The 24270-nt window shown below is 36.1% G+C and overlaps 1 protein-coding gene across 48 annotated transcripts in view; it reads right to left on the reverse strand.

Moving 5' to 3' along the window:
- Nucleotides 1–24270, reverse strand: part of ZBTB20 (zinc finger and BTB domain containing 20) — a 770914-nt gene that overhangs the window by 219138 nt on the left and 527506 nt on the right. For 38 of the 48 annotated variants that reach the window (XM_045436919.1, XM_045436927.1, XM_045436902.1 and 35 more), the window contains one exon: nt 19281–19378. The exons of the other annotated variants lie outside the window; for them this stretch is intronic. The gene's annotated coding sequence lies outside the window, so the exon portion shown is untranslated. The remainder of the gene's footprint in view (nt 1–19280; nt 19379–24270) is intronic. 48 annotated transcript variants of the gene reach the window in all.

Consider the following 24270-nt stretch of genomic DNA (forward strand, 5'->3'; position numbering starts at 1 on the left):
AGATGAAATTCATAGTCCCCAGATGCACTTTTAACTGGACAGCTTTTAAGTGGAGATCAAATCCATGGAGCAGATTCATGGGTTCTATATTGGTCTCTTATTGTTGCTTAACCAAGTATTACAGTCTTAATGGCTTACAAAACAGGGTTTTTTTTTTTACAGTTCTAGAAGACAGAAGGCCCCAAATCAAGATGCAGGACTGCATTCTTTCTGGAGCCTCCAGAGAAGACTCCCCCTTCTCATCTTCTCCAGCTTCTCAATGCAGCCTGCATTCCTTGGCTCATGGCCCTTCCTCCACCTTCAGAGGCAGCTATCTTTCATCTCATTTTCTCTGAGGTTCTGCTTCATCCTCACATCCTCTTCTCTGATTCTGACCCTATCGCTTCCTTCTTCCTCTTCCAAGGACTATTGTGGTTATATCAGGACCACCCAGATAATCCAGTATAATCTTTCCATCTCATGATCCTTAACTAACATCTGCAAAGTCCCTTTTGCCATGTCAGGCAACATATTCACAGGTTCTGAAGATTAGGATAGAGAGGAGTTACCATGCTGTGTATCACAGGAACCAAAATTGCCCAGATACCTAAATTTCAAATAGCAAGCAAGATAGTATTTTACTTCTTTAAAGCTCCCATCACGGTAAGCTGCATAGAAGGGTTTACACATACCCTCATATAATTTTTAAAGAGACGGAAATTTACAACTCTTCAGCTTCCCTTTTGGCACATGCGTATGGAAATCATAGTCTTACTTTTGGTTTGTAGTGTCTTATTTTACTCCTTTACCCACTTTCAGTTAATCCTTCTTCGATTCCAACTGGTCCCTTTTTGCAGAATTCATACCGCTATCCCTAGCCAAAGAATGATCAGTATGACAAATTCTCTCAGCACTACCTTCTACCAACTCTGAGAATCAAAGGTTGGGTTTTTTTTTTTTTTTTACCCAAGAACCAACCAGGAGAGTTTAAGTGTAGCTCATCACACCTTTCTGTGCCCTTCCTTTGGGCACTAATATGTAGAACCTGTCTCTGAGGGCTAACCAGCATTTTCAGGTATTGACACAAATGACTCCACCATGAGAAATCCCTTCTTTCAGCTCCTTGTTTGGATAAATGTAACTCAAATGTCTTCCTTCTTCTTTCACCTAAAATATCTGCTCTCTTGACCTACATCTCCCCTGTCCACTATCTCCTGTGAACACAAGCCCTCACACATTTAAGCCTCCGCAGCACGGGCCCATCGTGACAGCCTAACATCCTTGTCCTGCTGGAAACTATTCAGCATCCAGAGGACCATCTTTATGCTGATAACACTAAAATATAAAATAATGCCAACAGCTGGTGCTACAAATGGCTTTTAAAAACGATGTTCATTCACTAAAATTCCTCTTGCTACTTTTGACATGAAACACGCAGTCTCTAATTATTCTGATCAAGACGGTGAAATACAAAAACAAACTTTAATTGTGTTTAACAGATATTTAATCAGGACTCACTGAACTACAGATTAAAGCTGAAATTCATAAACCATAATTACCCGATTGTCGCAATCTTTTGGTCCACATTCTCCTTCCGTCTGGGCGTCTGGCACCTTGCCCCGAATTTCTTTTACTGTCTTCTCAGCTTCGTTACTGTTCATGTTTTTCCAGCAGAGATTTAGCACAGATTACAAAATATCTGTTCTTGGCAACTTTCTTCATTAGCTTTTTTTCCCCCTTGCAAAAAAGTTTATTTATTTATTTTTTTCCTACCAGAGTAGCTGGAACAGGCATACGTTTAGGGTGCTTCTGTGACACCAACTAATTATATAGTTATCAGGAGATAATACGGTAGCGATAACTAGCGTTACTATAGTTATCACGTAGGTATCATGCAATTTGTCCAGTATGCCAAGCGGTATGTCCCAGTCACCATGTAATTACCTCATGTCACTACTGCATTGTTTTATGGAAAATGCTTATCTCTCCCTAACAAAACCTTTCCACCACATTTGAAAATAAGTAATAAAAAGAAGTGGAATTCTGAGTTCTCATTTCCAGGACTGCTCATTTCCAGTAAGATGTCATGTGAATTAAGAGAAACACCTGTCCTCTCCTAAAATTTTGGTTAAGGAGCAAACGGAGCACTTCTATTTTCTTTTGCTTCATTCCGTCCAGGTGAGAGAAGTAATTACCAACAATACATACATTTTCTTTTTCTTTTTTTCCTAAAAAAGCAAAGTAACAAACAAAACATACCAAAAAACCCACCGCACCCCACCCTATTTACTTAGGATTCGTTTAGTCTGGCACTTCCCCCCTACTCTTCCCTTTCAAATCTCAGTCACTCACATTTGTTTTTTCCTAGAATTATGGTGTAAATCATTCTTAACAAGCTAGCTTGAAACTTGTCTCACTCGGTAGAAACATTTAACGCCACTGTAATTGAAACACGGAACTGCAAGCTTGAAACTCTTTCTAACTATTTTTTTTGGGCCACTCTTCAGAAGGACACACAGAGCTTCCCTTGCCGTGCAATAACCCCTGTGTCACACAGTCAGGATAACATCATAGACCAAGGCAAGAGGATAAAGAGAAGGCTCTGGCAAAAGAAGAGGTGGGTGGTTCCTTTGTTCCCCCCAGTTGGGCACACAAGCCTATGAAGCAAGGACTGCAGTTCCTACTTATTTATCTCAAGTTCATGGCTTGAAGTCTGACCTCACTGAGACCTCTGGATAGGGCATTCCACCGAGAGTTCCAGTTTGAAACAGAATGGAGTGGCTTACTCTGCGGCACAGATGAAAGCTGTTTCCAATTCTGCTTTTATTAGTCACCTCCCAGTCTGATAGCTGCCCATTCAATTGTACACTTAACTCAAGTTGGGGTAAAAATCACCCCCAGATGATTTAGAAGGGCCTGAAAAATTGCTATTCCATCCCAGCGCATTGTTCTTCAATCACATAGTTCCTCTAAATACAGTTGACAGCCTTTGAGATGCAAAATGCATCACTTTAATGTAGTAGAGGTCCCCTTCACTGCATTGCCAAATCTATTTAGCAGAATCTTCTTGGAATAATCTGTCCCTAGACCTGAGGATGCGCAGTGATTTTAAGCATTTTAAGCTAACGATAATGGTTAGTGCTGAGAACAGATGTACCTGGCTGTGATGTGATCTATTCCAGTAGGCTTTTATGAGCTGTTCATTCCTATTGACTTAGCATTTTATGTCTGTGCTTTTGCCTGGTGTGATGGTTGCATAGGGGTGTCATGTGTGTATTTTCCTGATGTGTGATGGCTGCACAGGGGGCTGTGTGTATTTTCTCGCTGCAATGGCTACACAGGGTGTTGCGTGTGTGTTTGCCTGGAGTTATAGCTGCACGTGTTATTGTGTGACTCTTACCCCCATTTGATGCCTGCTTGCAGGGTCCTATGTGTATCTTTTTCCTAGTGTGATGGTTGCACTCGTTGCTCTGCTAATGATGGACATTTCTAGCAATTATCTATCTACAGGGTCCTGGGGAAAGAATTGCAGCAAAATCAATAAACAGTGCTAGACAAGCCCTTGTAAACATAGAGTAACACCCCTGCATAAATGCCTTTTCCTACTATAACATGTTAAAATCCAAGTGCTGTTACCGTATTGGCATCGGGATAAAATTTCTATGGTCTCTCCATCTCTTTCATATATTGCAGTTGTTTGGGTGAGTTTGAGATTACTGCTGTTTGGAGGGCTTTTACACGTGAATCCATCTAATGACACTTTTCACTACATTGTCCTACATATCACCTCTTATACTCCACCCTGACTTGCTCTGGTACAATAGCTGATGTTCTGAAAGTGAATATGCCTTTCATTTATTCCTGCAGTCTCACCAAGCCCTCCCCACATGCCCCCTACATCACGCACGCACAGCTCCCTCCCTTGCCTCCCTGTAGTCTCTGTATCCCTCCCGTGTTCACCAAATGGAACTGACAAAGGAAAGAACCAATGAGGTTAAAATCTTTTGAAACCCCTGGAATACAGATGAGCTGGGAGGCATCTGGAAACAAAACCAGACACTTGAAATCAAAGAGACAAGTAAATTACTATCCTAATCTAGGAAGAATAACTAAAGGTGTCAGTGGGGTTCCATTGATAGCACTTGGCCCTGGGCCAGAATGCCAAGGGTTCAAACTCCACACCAGCTTTGGGCTCAGGCCCAAGACTTGCCACTGCAGGGCGCAGCAGCATGTGTGGCAGTGTTAAAGGTGTCAGCCTTCTGCAGAGAGCTTAAGTCCAAGTCCTTCTGCCTGCTTGTCATTATACCCCAGAGGGATGCCGAGACAACCCTAGCTTCCTCTCCAGTGCCTTTCTCAACAGGACAGGCTGTGGAGGAGCTAGTGCACAGTGGCAGTATTTGCTAATATCAGTATTGTACATTTACTGAAATGCCCCTATTCTGATGAGACTGCTTGAAGGAATAAAGCATGTGCAAGAAAATCCAACAACCCACCAAAAAACCTGATGTCTGGCCTAAAGATTCTTCCATCAATGCAAAGAGCTAAGTTTGGAAACCTAAAACCACGTGTCTAAATGAAAGGAAATGTTTTCATTGGAACAGCTTACATGTCTGGTACACTTGCATAAAAACTATTGCATAGCATTTTAGAGCTAAAATTGCTATAAAATGCTTAATACAGTAAGAATAATTATGAGATTTTGCACGCACAGCTGGTATACAACTAAAGTCTCAGCCACAGATTCAATGGAGCATGGGAAAACCATTTATAAAAATTCCTAGTATGCCAGTTTAAGTCACCATCAACAGCCCATCAACACTTCCTCCATTCTTTAGGTGGATGGGGAAGAGATTTACCTGTTAAATGCTTTATTTCTTCTTTCATGGATGTCATTAATACTTTATTCAGGGAATTCTAGTTATTACTTGACAATAGCAATATAAATTATAACAGGACACAAAAGATTTGAACCCAAGGCTTCCTTCCCCATTGAGCATAAAGGCTACAAATATAATAAATAATGAACCAAAAGACCAAATTATGAGGTCTGCCTGCAGTACCCTCCCACTTCTTTTACTTCTTTCTATCCCTTCACTTCTTCTTATCTCCTCTCTTCTCTGAGATTCAAATCTCTCAGTGACTTCCTGGGTGCTCTGCACCCTCCCTCCCTCCCCCACCAGTCACAGCCCACCTGGCCTGGCCTTGCCCTAGGTAACACCTCAAGGACAGAATTCTTCCTTCTCTTTCTCCAATCAAATTATAATGGTTCCTTCCTCTCCATTCCTTTTAGCCCCAACTAATAATCACTTGAAAGGAGCTAAAGTAGTTTGAATGAGCTTTTAGTGGTTAATAATAATTTAATATAGATTATTTCTATATTAAAAAAAAGTGAATTTAAGAGTCAAGGAAGAATTTCTTTATTGTGGCCTCTTAGGGTCTATAGACAATGCCAGAGCAGGTGAGATGATTCTAATCAGAGGAATTTCTGGATGTTCCATCACACTATTTTGGTCAAAGGATAAGAAGCCACTGTAGATATATGGGAACCCCCCAGAGGGACAGTCTGCCAACACAAAGCTAACATGGTATAATATAAACTGAACTGGACCAGAATCATGAAACCGAAGTTTGAGTATCAATAAACTTTGCCACCAAATGTTTGGGGAAATCATTCAGTTCCTTCAGCTGGGAAGTTAGGCCCCTGTATTAGCAAATCTCTATGGTTCTTCCAGCTCTAAAATGAGGGTCATGTCATGGCTCTCTGACTGAGGGTCAGTTGGCTCTTCTGGTTTTGATGCTTCTTCCAGCTAAAATTAGAGGTTCTGAATAAAAATGGTTACCAGTAGTTCCACATGGAACCTAACTAAAGAAGTGTTGAAGCCCATAAGTAAGTTTTAAGTTCTCTGTTTACTAACTACATATACTACCTTTGAGCTGGCTCCTTTATGCTGTACAGCTATTTTCTTAGCAGTTTGTTTTCTCCCATGTATTAATTCAAAAATCATTAAAATATTTTTTTAATGTTTATTCACTTACAGAGAACGAGCAGAGGAGGAGCAGAGAGAGAGGGGGGACACAGAATCCGAAGCAGGCTCCAGGGTCTGAGCTGTTAGCACACAGCGCGATGTGAAGCTCGAACTCACGGACCAGACCGCGAGATCATGACCTGAGCCAAAGTCAGATGTTCAACGGATTGAGCCATCCAGGCGCCCTGATTCAACAATCACTTAATGAGCACTTTCTATATATGAAACACAGAGGTAGTCACTAATGATATAGCTTCTCTGCTTCCTAAGAAGCACAAATGAATCTACTGTTTTTGTCCATTCTCTCTGTCTCTCCCCTTCACTTCTATGAGTAAATACATATACCTCTAAAACTATAAAATTAGTATAGAAAAAATAAGAGGAATTAAATTTATCTAATCTGCACCCAGTCCAAAGTACTGTTTATCTTCAACAAAAGAATATGATAATAATTTTGTATTAGAAAATTATAGTCATTCAAATATGCACTTCAATAGTATCAATGGTATTTCTCAACATGTATTTTGAGGTCACTGATTTACATTAAGGACAATAATTTGGGTGGCAAGAAAATTATAAAGGTGAAACAATCCCTTCTATAGATAAAATTCTTGGATAAAATCTGAGACTCCTATAAATAGCCTCTGAGAAAGTGAGAACACAGAGTATTTTTGTTTAGTCTTTTTTCCTCAGAGGATTTAGGGTTCTTATCCCTCCAAACTTTCTTTCCTGAATTAATAATAATAACTGCCATTTGTTGAGTACATATTAAATTCCAGGCACTTCCAATACATTACTGCATGTTAAGAAAATGATTCTGTAACGTAGATATTCTTACTCTCACTTTAAAGATGTGAAAACTGAGGACCAGGGAGGTGAAATAATTTGTCAAAGATAATACAGTGTGCAGAGTTAAACTCAGGTTTGCCTTGGTGAAACATCGTTCCATAAACATTTCTTGGTTCTACCAAATCTAACTTTATTTAAAAAATAAATAATCTTGCTTGAATGCTTTGTTCGCAAAAGGGGAAACACCCTTTACATTCTTTCTTCCCATTCATTCATTGCATTACATACAGTACAATGAAAACAGGAGATGGTTAAGATTTTTCTAAGTAGGTCTGGCTACCTTTTCATATTTATTTGGACTGAGATGAATAATTAAATTTGGGGCTCTCAATCAAAGGGAAAGAATGAGCTATTTGCTATCTGAATATGTGCTTGTTATTAATTGATCAGACATGGATAAGGTGTGCCATTACAACTATATTTGTGAGGTCTGATTTATGTTGTTCTATTGCATATTACTCTGTGCTGTTTTTCATTTTCTTGCACTTTGGACTTTTTGTTTTGTTTTTATGAATTTAGTCACAGTTGGTTGTGTTTTGAACTTTATAAAAATGTAATACTCAGAAAATTTAAAAAATAAAAAGAAAATATTTTCAAAATGATGTCAAAATCAAATCTACCCTCACTAATTTGATTTGTAGGAAATGGAGAACAAAGTATTGCAAGCAGAATGCTTTTAAATACATCCTAATTACTTCAATGTGCAAATGCATTGACTAAATCAAAGCATGCATTTAACACTTTGCACTTCAATTGTGCTTATTCATCTAAGTTCTATAGATAGCAGGTCCACGAAGAAACAGGAGATAAACTTCAGTATAGCCAATCATTCCACAGTTATAGGAGCAAAACTACTGTTCTGAAGTTCAAGCTTACCTGTCAAGTAAGCTCACTTTTGGACTAATACAAAAGACCACCACTCCAACTAATACCAAGTAACAAATAATTTACTGCAGCTACTCAAGTTTTCCTGATTAACTCTGTCTTCCCTATTCTTCCCTTCTGCTTTCAATGGGGCAGGACGAAGGAGTGGGGGCAGTAAAGCCCCACTTAAGTATTCAGTAGGGTGAGTCCTGGGGAATGATGCCAGGGGGCTGCAGGCGATATGCAGTTGAGGGTGGGAGAGAGTCATGATGTTGGGGTTACCTAGAGCTTGGTCTGGGACCAGCTACACCAGAATCATCTGAGGAGCATGTCAAAAAGACATATATCAGACTCACACCCCAGAGCAAATCAACTAAATTAGTGTGTCTTGAGGTGGAACTCAAAGATCTACATTTTAAATGAGCTTCCCAAGTAATTCCTATGCTACTAAATAGCCTGAGAAACACTGGCTTATGCACTTAAGTTCTCTGATTCTAGAGCCAGTGTGAGCCCTGATGGTATACCAACCCTCTGTCCCAGTTGTCAAGATACAAGTGCAAGTACAACCAGCTGTCCTGGGAGGAATTAATTCTGGTAATAATAGGCCCAAAAGGGCTTAGCCAGGCATGATGCTGTCTGATATGCAAGATCTCATCCAATCTCCACAGCAAGGACTATGAGATAAGCAATACTACTATTCCCATCTTTCACTTGAAAAAATCAAGATTCAGAGATTTAGTAACTTATTGTGGATTTCACACTAGTCATTGCAGGCGCTCTTAAGAAATACACTACTTTAATTCTTAGCCTTGTGCCTTGCAGAAAAATATGTTCTTGAAAGATATTTACTTCCAAAGATGTTCATGATTTGGTGATAGCATCATTGTAATGGAACTTGCCTAAATGTTAGGAAAATAATACATAGGGTGTGAACATTTGAAACCAAGTTAACTTTTCCTTCATTTATCTTTATAGATATTGAAGTCATCTAAAGCAGCTAATCTTTCATTAGTTCATTCAACAATCATGCACTTTGCCAGATCCTGAGGTAACAAAGATAAATAGGACATAACCTCTACCTTCACTGGATTACAGTTCTGAAAAAGAGATGAGCTTGTGTACAAGTAGTTCTGGGTTAACTTGTAGTCAGTCAGTGGAGGCCTGAGCTGGAGGGAGAGTGGTTCATTCTCCTGGCAGAAGGGAAAGAGGGTGCCGTCTGGAAATGTTTAGTTACTCCAGCACTTTGCCATTGGCTAGTGTAAGGAATTTAGATTTTTAAAGATTACATTTTCACTTACACAGTTTTGTTAGAAAAGGAGTGGACTAAGTTACTTGAGTATTTTGAGCCAATAAAACTTTATCTGGTTCATTCTTTCTGGCATCTAAGTGGGTTTCTTTTTTGGCTAAGTTCTCTGTACAGAGCCAAGTAAGTTGTTATGTTTATTCATTCTTACACAGAGTAGCCAAGATTCTATTCTTGAGATGGGTGCCTGATAAATGTTATCAGTAGTAGTTTATTCTACCAATAAAAGTGACTTTATGTTGACATATTGGCTGTGTCCTTTACTTCATTTTCATATGTCTCAATTACTCAAAATGTTATTATTAGATTATTAAATTATTACAGGATGAGAAATTTTGAAGTTAAAAACAATTGAAAACATAAAGAGTGATCTAGATTTCTTCCTTTATGATAATCTTATATACATGTACATGTGCTTTGAGCATATTAATGTCAGAACTGATTGATGGAGTAAAGAAAATGAGGTTCTAGAATGTTAGAGCACAAGCTGAAAACCTGAGGCAAATGCACAAGGATCACAAAAGAGAGAGAGAGAGAGAGAGAGAGACTCTGAGAAGCACTGAGCAATAGAAACAATGTGATGTGGCTCAGAAAATACACACCATATCATATTCAATATGATCTAATTCCAAAAATCTGTATCACAGATATTTCAAAAGCTTAATACATTGGAAAGCAAAACATTTTAATTCCATTAAGGGTGATAAATATTAAACATATATTAATTTCTTAAATTGAATTATCAAATTTTAAATTAATATTATTTAAATTATTTGCTGTTTGCTTAAAAATTTTATTTTTTATAATTATTAGCATATATTTAGAACATTTAGAAAGTTTAAGAAAAAGAAGAAAAAAATCACTTAATTTCACCATACAAATGTGGTTCACATTTTAATGTATTTCCTTTGATTATAACCAAATATTTTCATTTTTATAATTTAGGATCATGTTAGGTATACAAATTTCTTTTGGATTATGCATTTTTAGTTACATTATTTCATGAACATTTCCTAGTAAAAAAGTTCTTTAAAATATCTTTAATAACTATGTAAATAATACTTGTTATATGCAAAGATAACTATGGATGTTCCATAATTTGTTTAATAATTTCTCCAATTAAATATTTTTTAGATTTTTTTTTAGGATTTATTAGGATTTTTCCCCCTCTTCCACTTTTGTAAATGACACTGTGATGAATATCTTTGTACATAAATCTTGGTCTGAGTTTCTACTCCCAATAGATAGATTCCTAGAAGTAAAATTATTGAGTCAAAAAGATACGTTTTTTTTAAAGAAAGGTTATTGATGATATATTGCCATTTTACTTTGTAGAATTTAGTGTCAATACAATACCCCCACCATCACTATATGAATGCCAGTTTAACTGCACTCTTACTAGCATTGAGAATTATTATTTTTATAAGTCATGCCAATAAGTGCTAGTATGTTATAATACTTTTTCAGATGTTCATTAGACATTTGCATGTCCTCTTTCATAATTTTTTTCTTTTCATAATCTTTTTAGATTTTTTAAACAAATAAATATCTCAGTATCTTCATATCTTTGCTTCCATTCCATCTCTGATATTATCACTATATACTGCCTGTCTGTATTCTAGATTTCTTCTATTCTGATTCCTTGTTTATATTTATAATATAAAACATATTAATATAATATAAGGTATATTATAAATATAAAAAAGATGCAACTCTTCATAAATAAAAAAAAAAAAACTGACTCAAAGCATTCAATAAATTACCCAAGAGAAGAGAACCTGTTAAATGACAGAACTGGGACCCAAAACCAAGTCTCCTGATTCCAGTTACAGTGACTTTTAAACAGAGAATAATAAAAATCATTTCTACAATGTAAAGAATAGAAACAGCTAAGAAGACAGTTTAATTTCAATCTGTTCTTACATACAAAATACTATTAAAATCATGCCACATAGGAGGCTTGAGTGTTCTTATAAACACAAATATGCACTTCTTATAAATCGATCAGATATGCCATTAAAATTTCCATAAAATTTGCACATCAGCAAATGACCCAGTTTATACTAGTTTGCGTTTTTCTTGTTAATCTACATTGTTTCATTTAATCTGCTTTGCTACAATAGAAGCATCATATATTTTTAAGCATGTTACAGATCATCATTAAATTTCTTGGTACTATCTAGTGGTGTTCAAAGGAAAATCCAATTTCCTAGCAACTTCTATAAAGAATTTCCTTTGACTATGACTGGGGATTTTAAGAACTATCCTTAAAAAGTAAAACAAAAGAACTACTGCAAAATGCCTGCATTTAAAGAGTAAACAACATGAATTACTGTGGAAGAACATGGACCAATAACAATTGAATATGATTTAATTATTGATATTTAGTCACTATTTCATATTCAAGAATCACACATTATTTGCCAAATGAAAACTTAACAGTAGTCGCTGAGTGAGAATGGGAGTTGCCAGATATATTTATTATATGTAGGGGTAAGGTAGGATAAGAAGGGGCAAAGGCGGAATTAGCTGTGAGTGAAACTAACTTTGATAGAGGCTCATTGATTGCAAAGGGTTGGTTCACAAAGCAGGTGTCTGCCTAATAAAAGAAGTAAAAGAAAGAGTATTTATTAAATCATATGGTGGCCCAACAGTTTATAAAATCCAAGGTAGCAGTAGAAGTAGATTCTAAAGACATTTCAGATATGTTTTCTTTCTCTGTATGTATTGTACACAAAACAGGTCCATTGGTTTCATACTCAACACCTATTTATTAAGTACCTACTTTGTGTTAGAAGCTCTCTACTACCCAAATAAATGATTTAACTTTTTGCAATTATCCCCTCTACAGCTGTATCATAAAACTAATAATAATCTGTAACTGACGTAATATGTTATAACAAAAAATGGGAAACTGAATAGGAGGAGAAATAAAGAAACAGCATCTTAAGTTTCTCATTTCATACAGCATACAATTTCATTAATGATGATAATTAAAGAAAATAGGGCTGGATTTTTAAAAAATAATAGTAATTGTTATTTTAAGAATAAACTATGCTTTATAACTTCTAAATTGCTAGATTAATAACAAATAGAACAATCATATATTAAAAGAGAAAGGAAAGAGAGAGGGAGAGAAAAAGAGAGAGAGAGGGATAGAGACATGATCAAGGTTACATAAAAAAAAACCGGACAATATAAAATAAGATTTCTGAGGTTTAGGAGCAGGTATATTTTTACAATAAATAACAGTTAGTTTATTTAATTTATTAAAATAAACACTATAGCATAGGTTTTTTTGTTTTTTGTTTTAAACACGAAATCTAACCAGAGGGTAGTACTTTAAGAGCACTAATTTTGGTAGTGGAAAAACCTGAGTTCAAATCTTACTTTTGCCATTTATTATTATAACCTCTTTCCTAAGGGGGAATTTAGCCTATCTGCCTCAATTTCCTAGTTTATAAAGTGGGAATAAAAACAATTGATTATAGAGAGGACTGAGTAAGATAGTATCTATAAAGTTTAGCGTCTAGTACAACTAGACATTCAATAATAACAACGGTTATTTATAATATTTGTTTTAAAATGATATATCTAAATAAAAGAGAGGTGAAATCAAAGGAGTACCACCTGAGATATACTGTTAACTAAAAAAATTGATATGGTATAAAATGAGAAAATCGAAGAGGCAGAGTTGAATTTTAAAAAGGATCGTTTTTACAAAGAAACTAAAAGAAGCAAATGGGGCTGAAGCTATAAGCCTGCTCAAATCTGGACTCAGAAGCACACAGACATGGCTGGGAGTCTAGCGGCTTTTTGGAGTAAATGAGGCCAAAAGGCTCCATATAAAATGGTGGACCCGAGCCTGGCTCACTGCTTCAGCAAGAGGCTGCAAAAAATTTGCCTAACTGCTACGTTGGGCAACAACCTATATAGCACTTTAGGCACTGAGAAGTAGAAGGATAAAGACACAGCCTCATGATCAAATAGCCTTAAAGAGATAAAGCTGAAAGCTACTGGTACAAGGTTTGAATTGAGATTAGGAACCCAGAAATCCCAATAAGAGGCAACTGAAAAACCACTAGCCAGGGATGCATGAACAAAGAAAAAAAAGAGGAAGAAAGAGGACCAAGAGGCAAGTCAAAAAAAGCCTTATGACCAACATCAACCTACAAAATAAAATTCTAAAACATAGCAAGAAATCTAATGATAAGAAAAACAATGAATAAAATTAATAATTGGAACATTCACTACAGGTGAATTTGATTTTATAGAATTGTCTGACAACAACCTCAACATGAGTATGCTTGTGATGCTCAGAGATAAGAAATCATACTTATAAGAGAATAAGAAATTATTAAATAAAAACATAGAGCAGTAAGATAAGAATAGGTGAATAAAGAACCAATCAGAAATCTTAAAAATGAAAAATATGTTCATTGACATTAAAAATGCAATAGATAGGATAATTTAAGATTGGGCAATTTCAAGAAGAGCATTAGTGACTTGGAAGGTAATATTAAGGAATTCACTCGAAAAAAAATCACAGAAAGTAAAATATATTTTTCAGAAAATGAAAGAGCAATTGAAATATGTAAATTGACTAGGAAACACCAATCAATATACATCTTACAAAATCCCAGAAGAAAATGGGGGTAATAACAAAGAAATAATAAAGGAAAAGATAATAACTGAGAATTTTCTAGCATTAGAGTCCTGAGATTAGAAAGTATACCCTGAGTTCATGATTGATAATTCAAAATAAATCCACATCTAGACACATTTCAGAGAAACTATAAGACATCAAGAATATAGAAAATTTTTTTTAAGTCACCAAAGGGAAAAGGTAGACTAACTACAAAGAGATGAAAACTAGATTGATAACAGATTTCTCTTAAGTAATGATAGTTGAAGAACAATTGTGTAAGATTAATTGAGTAATATCCTCTAATGCTGAACAGAAATACCCAGATAAATTGCTGTTTAAGACAAAAGATAAAATAAAGACATTTTTATTTTTTTTTATTTTATTTATTTTTTTTTAATTTTTTTTTTCAACGTTTATTTATTTTTGGGACAGAGAGAGACAGAGCATGAACGGGGGAGGGGCAGAGAGAGAGGGAGACACAGAATCGGAAACAGGCTCCAGGCTCTGAGCCATCAGCCCAGAGCCTGACGCGGGGCTCGAACTCACGGACCGCGAGATCGTGACCTGGCTGAAGTCGGACGCTTAACCGACTGCGCCACCCAGGCGCCCCAAGACATTTTTAGATATATAAAAAGAGTATACTCCCCAGGGCCCTCCCTAACGAATTACTAAAAGATGTAATTCAACAAGAAAAGTGCACCCGAAAGGAAGCCATATCATCCAAGAATAATGGTGGACACAGTAATAATTAAAATATACGAGAAAATATAATTAGGCATTAACTATAAAAATCAATGATAACCACTTTTCCATATATTTAAAACAAATAGGTAAAACTAAAACTCCATTCAGTACTTATAATAATAGATTGATAATTAGTAAGTAGATAAAACATGCTAAAAATGATAAATATAAAAAATCAATGATAAAAACCAATGATAACCACTTTTCCATATATTTAAAACAAATAGGTAAAACTAAAACTCCATTCAGTACTTATAATAATAGATTGATAATTAGTAAGTAGATAAAACATGCTACATGCTAGGCACCTTTTTTACATTAGGGAGAAAGTCAGAAATACTAAAAAGTGGACTTTATCTTTTATTAGAAAAATATATAGTTAGGTATACATATAAAAATTTTAATATGAGCACTGAATAAATAGATAACATGTCCTAGGTCACAAAAATTAAAATTTTTGAAAATTAAATCCATATAAAACACATCGTCTCATTACAGGCAATTAAATTCAGAATTAGTAATAAAAATAGAGTAAATTTATATTTAGAAAGTAAAGATATATACTTCTAAGTTAAATATAAATCAAAACAGACATTACTAAATATTTAAAATTGAACAAAACTACATACCAAAAGAAGCCAAGCAACTAATGAAAAACTTAGAAAAAAGTTTAGAGACTAAAGTTAACTTTAAAATAATAAAAAGCATTGAAATTAAATGAGTAATAATTTAACTCAGGAATCTAGAAAAAGAAAAATGATCTAATTTTAAGTAGACTGAAGAAAATAATATTGATAAAAGCATAAAGTAATGATATAGAATATAAGAGACAATAAAGAAGATAAAAAGACAGTTTTTTTTTTTAACTTTTTTTAAATTTTTTTTCAACGTTTATTTATTTTTGGGACAGAGAGAGACAGAGCATGAACGGGGGAGGGGCAGAGAGAGAGGGAGACACAGAATCGGAAACAGGCTCCAGGCTCTGAGCCATCAGCCCAGAGCCCGCTGCGGGGCTCGAACTCACGGACCGCGAGATCGTGACCTGGCTGAAGTCGGACGCTTAACCGACTGCGCCACCCAGGCGCCCCAAAAAGACAGTTTTTAACAAAAGTAAGTGAAATAGAAAATTGTCTAACAATGATAATAAAAAAGGCTCAGATAAATAATATTAGGCATAAGAAGGGGACATAATTAAATATAAAATTAAAAATCTAAGACTATTATCAACAGTTTTATACAAATAAATTGGAAAGTGTGGATTAACTGGGTTTTTTTTTAATTAAAAAATTCTTTTAATGTTTATTTTTGAGAGAGAGAGAGAGAGAGAGAGAGAGAGTGAGCAGGGGAGCGGCAGAGAGAGAGGGAGACACAGAATCCCAAGCAGGCTCCAGGCTCTGAGATGTCAGCACAGAGCCTGACATGGGGCTCAAACCCACTAACTGTGAGATCATGACCTGAGCCAAAGTTGGATGCTTAACCAACTGAGCCACCCAGGTGCCCTGATTAAGGATTAATTGTATATTTTTCTTTAAAAAAACAAAAAACAAAAAACAAACTTACTTCCTAAAATTAAGATGAAATAGAACACTTGAATAAACCAATAACCATGGAAGAAACTGAACTGATAATCAGAAGTCCACCCTACTCTACCTACTCACTATGGACCAGATGGTCCAGATGATTTTACAGGCAAGTTTAACCAAATTTTCAGAATAGGTAATCCCAATTTATATGAAAGCTATTTCAGAAATAGAAAAAAAAAGAAAAAGAAAAAAATGAATGTTGCTCAACTTATTTTATGAGGCTAGTACCACTATAACACCAAAACTTTACAATAACAGTTTAAGAAAGAAAAACTGAAGACTAATCTCCCTGTGCAAACATATTACATAAAATATCAGCAAATTAAACTCAACCGTGGATTAAAAAAACATACCAGGACCAAGTAAAGTTTTATTCCAGGAATGTAAGAAATGTTTAATATCAGGAAATACATTAATATCATATAAAATATTAACATATTAATGGGAAATTTTATCATATTGATGCAGAAAATACATTAGATAAAATTCAACTAGTATTTCTGATTAAAAATGCATTGCACACTATAAATAGATGGTGGCAACTTCCTTAACACAAAAATTCCAATTTATCAAAATCCTAGGCAAATATCACATAACAGATATTCCTAATATCATTGCTTTTATTCAACATTATATAAAATTCTTAGTGCTGCAATATGACAGGAAAAAGAAATTGAACACTTATGAATTAGAATTGAAGAGAAAAGCTGTCATTATTTACTGATGATACACATACCTATGTAGAAAATCTGAGAGAATTTTCAGTTTAGTCATTAAAACTAATAACAGAGTTAAGCAAAGTTTCTCAATATATAGTAATGATGACCAATAAACAATGAAATGGAAAACAGACTCTACATAAGAGCTCAAAGATCCAAGTAATATGAGAAGAAATCTAACAAAATAGGTTTTAGCAAGACCTTTATGGTAAAACTTATAAAAAATTAATAAAGAATAAGAATAAAGATCTGATTTAGTAGAGGAATATAGTCTGTTAATGGGTAGAAAGACATAATGTTATCACAATGTCAATTCTTCCCCAGGTTATTCTCTAAAGTTAATGTCACTCCAAATAAAGTTCAGCAAGGCTTTTGCAAAACTTGACCAACTAACCCTAAAATTTATATTGAATAATAAAAGGCCAGAAGGAGCCAAGAGAACTTGAAAGAACAATGTAGAGATCTGCCTTACCAGTTACCAAGAATATTATAAAGCTATGATAATTAATTATAATTAATTATGATCATTATAGTGTTAACACAGGAATAGAGAAACAAATGGTTGAAATAAAGATCCTAAGAATAGTTTTAATGTAGGCAAAAGATGGCATTACAAATTAGTGGGTAAGGATACCCAACTTGTTAAATGGTGCTGGGATAATTGGGTCATCTATGGAAAAAAGAAAATGGGGTGCATTTAAAATACCACATACAAAAATAAATGCCAAGTTTACAGATCTAAATGTAAAAGGCAAAACTTTGAAACTGTTAGAAGAAAATGAAGGAAGGTTTTCATATGGAGGTATTTCTTAAACGACATAAAAACACAAACTATATATATATACATACACACACACACACACACATATATATATACACACACACACACACATATATACACATATATACATACATATATACATACATATATATGTATACACACACACACACACACACACACACATATATATATATATATGTACATGTTTTTAAAGTAGGCTCCACGGCCAGCCAGCATGGGGCTTGAACTCACTACCCTGAGATCAAGAGTTGCATGCTCTAACTGACTAAGTCAGTCAGGCGCCCCAGCACAAACTATAAAGGAAAATATCAATAAACTTAACTGCATTAAAATGAGAAACTTTAAAAAAATAAGCTACTACAGATACGGTTAAAAAAGAAATTACACATTAGGAAAATATATTTGCAATCTCTATTACCCAAAGGATGATAATCCAGAATACTACAACAATCCAGAATACGACAACAACCAAAACCAAAACCCAAACCGGTCCAAATAACAGTAGCAAAACAAATAACCTAATAGTAAGATGGGGAAAGACCCAAACAGGCAACACACATGAGAGAGTCCCGATGGTTTATAAATTAATTTTTTTAAATGAGGCATTATTTAATACCTAACAAACTGACAAAAATTTTAAAAGCCTAGCCATTCCAAATGTTGTGAAGAATGTGGAGAAGTTCTCATGGGTAGTTAATGAGAATATGAATTGCTACCACTACCATTTTGGGAAGAGATTTTACATTCCTAGTGAAAGTGAAAATGCATGTTTCTTACAGTTAAGCAATTCTTCCTCTGTGTAAAAATATGTATAAAAATGTTAACTGTAGTATTTGTTGTGATTGGGAAATACTAGAAATAACGTTCAACAACGAGAGATTCAATAAATACATTCTAGTGATATCTACAGTAGAATACATTTTATATAAGCCATACTATGGCTTTGGCTTGTGTAAAACTAATTTGTAGTGATAGAGGTCAGAATAGTTTTGCTTGTTTTCAACCTCATGTTAAAGGTTTGGAGAATATCACACACGGGAGGGCACAAAGACTCTTCCTAGGTATTGTGAATGTTCTGTATCTTGGATTGGGTGTTGCCTCATGGAAACACACTCACATAAAAACTCATCAAGCTATCCACTTAATTTATGTACATCATCGTATGTAACTTAGAATAATAAAAGACAAAAAACAGTTTTGAAAATAAGTGTGCCAAATTAGTTAAGGTTTGTTCAATTTGGGTGCGGGATTCTTGTATGCTCACGTTATTCTTTATATTTTTATGTGCTAGAAATATATTACTTTAAAATAATTGATAAGGCGAAGACTACCGCTTTTCCTAACTAGAATTAATCAAGGTGAAAGAAGGCACTAGTGTCACATTCTTTTCACTGTCCCTGACAATAGACCCGACCCCAATACTCCAGGAATCAGCAAGCGGTTCACAGCCGTTTAAACATACTTACGAAGTGCTCATTTTGTCAAACCAAAAGCAAACCTTTCATTTCTTGACTATGTGTAGAACCTAGGCTTTCTTAAGTGAGTGACTGGCAGCGTATATTGTTGATGTGGCACTACCAGTGCACAAAGATCATCTATTTAGGTTTTCAACAAAGTGGGGGATGCCTCGCCAAGTGGGGGACAAGGTGGGGGATGCCTTGCCAAGGACTTTTCTGATATAAATCAGCAGGTGGTTTGGCATCAACATTGCTATTTGCTCGTGCGTTTCACCTCTGGTTTCAGAAAAGAAAAAGAGACAATACCTTTTCAATGCTGTTTCAAGTCGACCATATGGAAAGCAAGGTTTTATTCCAGCCAATTCTCTTTCTCTCAAAGCGTGGAGGAAAAGTGCCAGTCACTGCTACACTCGCCACCAGCCACGGTACAGATGTTTGGAAAATGCAAAAACAGAGAAATGAAACAAAAAGAAAACCCTCAAAAATAAAGTTTTGCATAAATGAAAAATAGAGTATATAATTATCATAGCTGCAAAAAGGTAAATGCATTTTTTTAAATTTTCCCCTTGTGCTAAATTAAAAGAACCAAAACAAACAAAAACATTGATGTCTTAATCAATGTTTTGTTGGGGAAACTGACAAGGACCAACTCAAACATGGCTAAAAATGGGAATAAAAAACAGATTTCTTTTAACCTGATAAAAGATTTTTTGTCTCTAAGAATGTTAGAATATGATCTACTTAAACGAATATTTATTAAAGGAACAGACCCGTTTAAAAATATGTTTTCAGGTGCCAAAATGGGAATGGAGAAAGTGTTCCCTTGAAACCTTGTAAGAGAAAAAAATTCATTGAAATTGTAATGGCTCCTTCCATGACTCAGATTAAATACAGCTTAGGAAGAAATATCTCCAAACTATTCAAACGTACGTCCCTAAACTGGCTTTGCCAGTATGCAACCCCAGTTATTCCAAAAATGAATGCCCTATTAGACTTAAGTACATCAATGTAAGTTATTCAAATGAGAGTGTTTGTTTAGAAGAAAGTTTTAGGCCTTGATCTGCCACAATCTTTTTGGGTATCTTCATTCATGTTATTAAACATCTTTTGGTCTCAGTATCCACCTCTCAAGCGTGAGTATGACACAAAGTCACTATCATCAAGTTCCTTTCCAGCCCTAAAATCCTATGAATTTAATGAGATTACTCCAGCAAAAGAATTTTTCTTTTATTTCTTCCTTTCTTTCTTAAAATAAATAGACAAATAATCAAATAAGTAAGTAAATATATATTAAAAACACATACACATACACTAATCAGCTATCACTCTGAATAGGAAGAGGGTATGTTTTTTATTGTTGGTACCATTATCTATTCCCTAATGTGTATTTAAAAAGAGAATTCCCATAAAAAAAGATTTTTATTTTTTTCCTGAATCAAAAACAGCATACTATTTCTTTGCCATTTAAGTTCTATTAAAAAGGAAAACACAAAATCATTACAGAAATCCTATTAAGGAACTTTAAAAAACAAAGAAAAAGTCACTAAAATTCCATTTAAAATTCAAATAGTTTGTTTACAGGTGTTCTTTTTCAGAAAATGTAAGTGCCCCAACCTCAAACTACTTCCTCCTCCTTTTCTGGGGACAGATCCTTCCCTGTGTAAAACGTAGGACCCTGCCTTACACCCTTCCCACCTGTCTTCTGAGGTAACAAAGCTGAGGTATCGATTGCAGCATGAGATATTTGGGATGGGAGTAGAACATTTCATCTGGGAGACAGTACTGTGGTCAATTTGCCAAATCTAAAAGAAAGGTAAGCCCCATCACTACTTTGGCAAGAAATATGGGTTCCCGTGGCTGAACGACGATAACCATTTTTACACAAGATGGTTAAAAATGAAAGCACCTGAGGCAACAGCCAGAAAATAAGTCTGAGAATGCGAGTTTTTCTCACCGATAGTTAAACCAGACAAGACAGTATCATTGCACCTTTAACCAAGGGTCTAAACGGAATCCAGGGCACCTGACACCTTGATGAATAAGAGAAGCTAGGCTTTATGAAAAGGCTAAAGTCTTAGGGCCAATGCTCCATTGTTCAAGGGCTGGTATGCCCAAGGCACCAGCAGAGGCAGAATGCAACAGGCAAGTCTCCAGTTACAGGCGACCGCTCAGCTCTGTGTGCTGATAAGCCTGAGACCCACCACACTGCACACTCAAGGAAGCTCAAGGGTGGGTCCCCCACGGGAGGAGGGCTACACAAACAGTAAGGCAAGAGTTGGAAGTTGCACAGTGTGTGAGCACTCCCTGCTGGCAGCTGAGGTTGGAGATCAACGGGGAGTGTGTTAGAGAGGGCTAATGAAAGTGTCTGCAAGGAGGCCGACGGACATTCCTCACTTTTCAGGGGTAAGAGCATGGCCCTGACTAGGTTTAGATAGTTCCAGATGCTCTTCTGAATGGGGAGGAGATTAGGAGAGGCCACTAATAGGGGAACTCCAAGAACTGGCAAAAACTATGTTTGAAGCTGGCATACACTTTTCATTAACTTTCCCAGCTATTAATATTTTATGAAGTATATACAGGTCTGCGTGTGCACACGTGTGTGGGGAACGGAAGAGGTGCAGTAGGAAATGAAATCTCTGTGCATCTCCCTTTATCCCAGCAAGAGACTCCTTGGGACAGTGCAACGTGTTTGCAACATTTACAGTTTCCCAGGAAATCCTACCCATAACCCTGACGGAACTGCCTGGTGTGTCCCCTATACTGCTGCACCTAAGTTCTGAACAGGTGGTCCTTGTTTATCTGTACAGCCTGGGGCAACAACACTGGTATCTCCCTAGTGCTCCGCTCTGTTAGGGTTCTTCTGTAGAATAAGATGAAGGTCAAGATGGCAGCCTGCTAAAAGCAGCAGTATTTCAGTTGCAGGAATAACTTGCTTGTCATCAACTTGTTAATGCAATAGTCAAACATTTCTTTGACATGCACAGTATCAGCTAACTTCAGCAGATAAAGGGTCTAGAACAGGAAGATGCTGCAGATGCTTTAGCTCCGAGGAAGGCTTAGCAGAGCCAAAACGTCAGCAGGGCCTGTTTGTTCCATCCTTTCCATCGGGCTCTGTGAAAGAAATGTTAGATTACTGCAATGACAAGTTTGTGACAAGCAAGTCATTTGTGCAACTGGTGCGCTCCTGTTTTTATCTGTTTACCATTCAGACTTGTGAATGCCATTTCAAGCACTTACAGGATTTCTGGCTCCCATTAAGGGGAAATGGTTCCTCCATGTTTAGAATTTTCTGCCTCAAAGAGAATTACTAAGCAATTATTTATTCCTGTGGTCACAGTGTCACACAAAAGCACTCTTGAGTTGTTTAGTTGGACTCTGAATCATGAAATGGAGTCCTGCAGACTGGATAGCTTGGAGCATCAGAAATTTCTTGTCTAGTTTATTGGAATGACTACAAAGAAAGCCTGTGAGAGTCAATAAAATTGTGGCCAGCTTGAAATACCTTGCTCTTTTGCTCTGGGATCATATATCAAGGCCATATGCTTCAAGGCACATAAACTCACTTGTAATGAGTAGATCCTGGGAAGCCAAGGCCTGACTATGTCACAGACACTGACATGTGATCTAACATACGATAGTTTTGGTGACAAGGACTACTTTAGCTGTTAAGAAGGGAACTGACACAGCTTTCTCCCTGTATCCTGTGGGTAATCAGAGGGCAAGTCCAAATCCAGAAAACATTTTAAGCATGTGGTAAAAACTAATAACAGAATATAAAATTTCCTGGGGGTCATCCTCTCCAGGCTGACTTTTTCTCAGTAAATGGAGACCCTGGCAGATTTTAGATCAAGATTTCTAGATTGATTCATTGGATTCCTCATCTGAGATCACTGAGTGACTTTTGGTGAGTCATTTTAACCTCCCAGGAAGACAGTATAAAATAATATCTTGTTCACTTGACATGAATGGGCTCAGGGTCAATGTTATAAAAGATGAAGAGTGCCTTCAGAGTTCAAGAACAAGAACAGTATTTCCTAGAAGTCATGTATTCTTTTTATGATTTGAAATATTTGCACATTGTTGGTACTGAATTTACAAACCATTGTAAGTATACCTTTTAAAGAACAGAAGCATGAAGTTTTGAAGCAGGGAGATAACACAGTATCTGGGGAAGCAGGTCAAAGCTGAAACAGTGTGGAATGTCAAGGACCAGACAGAAAGTAATGACGTAAGATGAGGCAGAGTTTGATGTAAGTGACCAGAAAACGTTACGGAAATGGGTAACAGTCCTCACTGAATAAAAATTTTATTGTTAATAATTATTTGCCAGACACTACATGTGTTACACAATTCTCATGTGTAATATAATCTTTAGAAGAGCTCAGTGGTGTATGCATTATCAACTTTTTTTAACATGTGGAAATGAAAACTTAGAGAAATTTAAATACTTTCCCATAAATCTATCTGTTAAGTAGCAGAGGATTGAAACCAACTTTCCTCACTTTAAGCCCTTAGACTCTTAACCACTAGAGAACTAAAGTCATTTCCACTACCTTCAGAAGACTTTTCTCTCTCTGGTGTACTGGAAAACATTTTAATCTGCAAATGTAGATATTCAAGATTTCATATAAAGGGGCCAGTGAGAATATTCTGGCTCTAGCTGTGTTGCCGCCCTTTGTAGGCCCCTGGGAAAGCTGAGCCTCATCAGGATGTCATTCCTTTTGCCTCAGCCTGACCTATTCCTACTTGCATACCCTGGGGAAGAGGCGAAAGTGATTCCAACCTAATCACGCATCTCTGCTGTGAATGCAGGGTGTTTGGCCGCATCTCCTGTGTCCATGCCAACCCCTTTCTCTCTCTTCGTGTGTGCAGCCTTTAGTCCCCCTACTCGTTGCTCCCATGTTACCTCCAGGGAGCCTCCTTTTGTCACTTGTCTGCTATTCTTTTCAGGTGGGTGAAGGGGCGGACATCTTTCTTACCATGACAAGGATCTCTGAAACAGTCTAAACTTCTAACTTTGCACAGAATGTATCCTTTGTTCAGTTTTCTGCTTTGTTTCTCTTTAATGATAGCTTTGCTACAGGTCCCATTCGAACGAAACTTGGAGCTATGCAAATCAAACTGGAAAGCAAGACTTTGCAGCAGCTCTGTCTTTAAATGAGTATATGTCCAAGAGGTAGAGACCTCTGAGGGAGGCATGTCTTCCGAATATTATGTGTCAAATAGCTGCTTTCCTTGTAAGAGTGGCAAAGAATAAGCTCAGTGAGATCTGTAATGACATTCCCTCATCTCTTTT

The sequence above is a fragment of the Leopardus geoffroyi genome, chromosome C2 (assembly GCF_018350155.1).
Source record: "Leopardus geoffroyi isolate Oge1 chromosome C2, O.geoffroyi_Oge1_pat1.0, whole genome shotgun sequence".
In the NCBI taxonomy this organism is placed as follows: Eukaryota; Metazoa; Chordata; class Mammalia; order Carnivora; family Felidae; genus Leopardus; species Leopardus geoffroyi.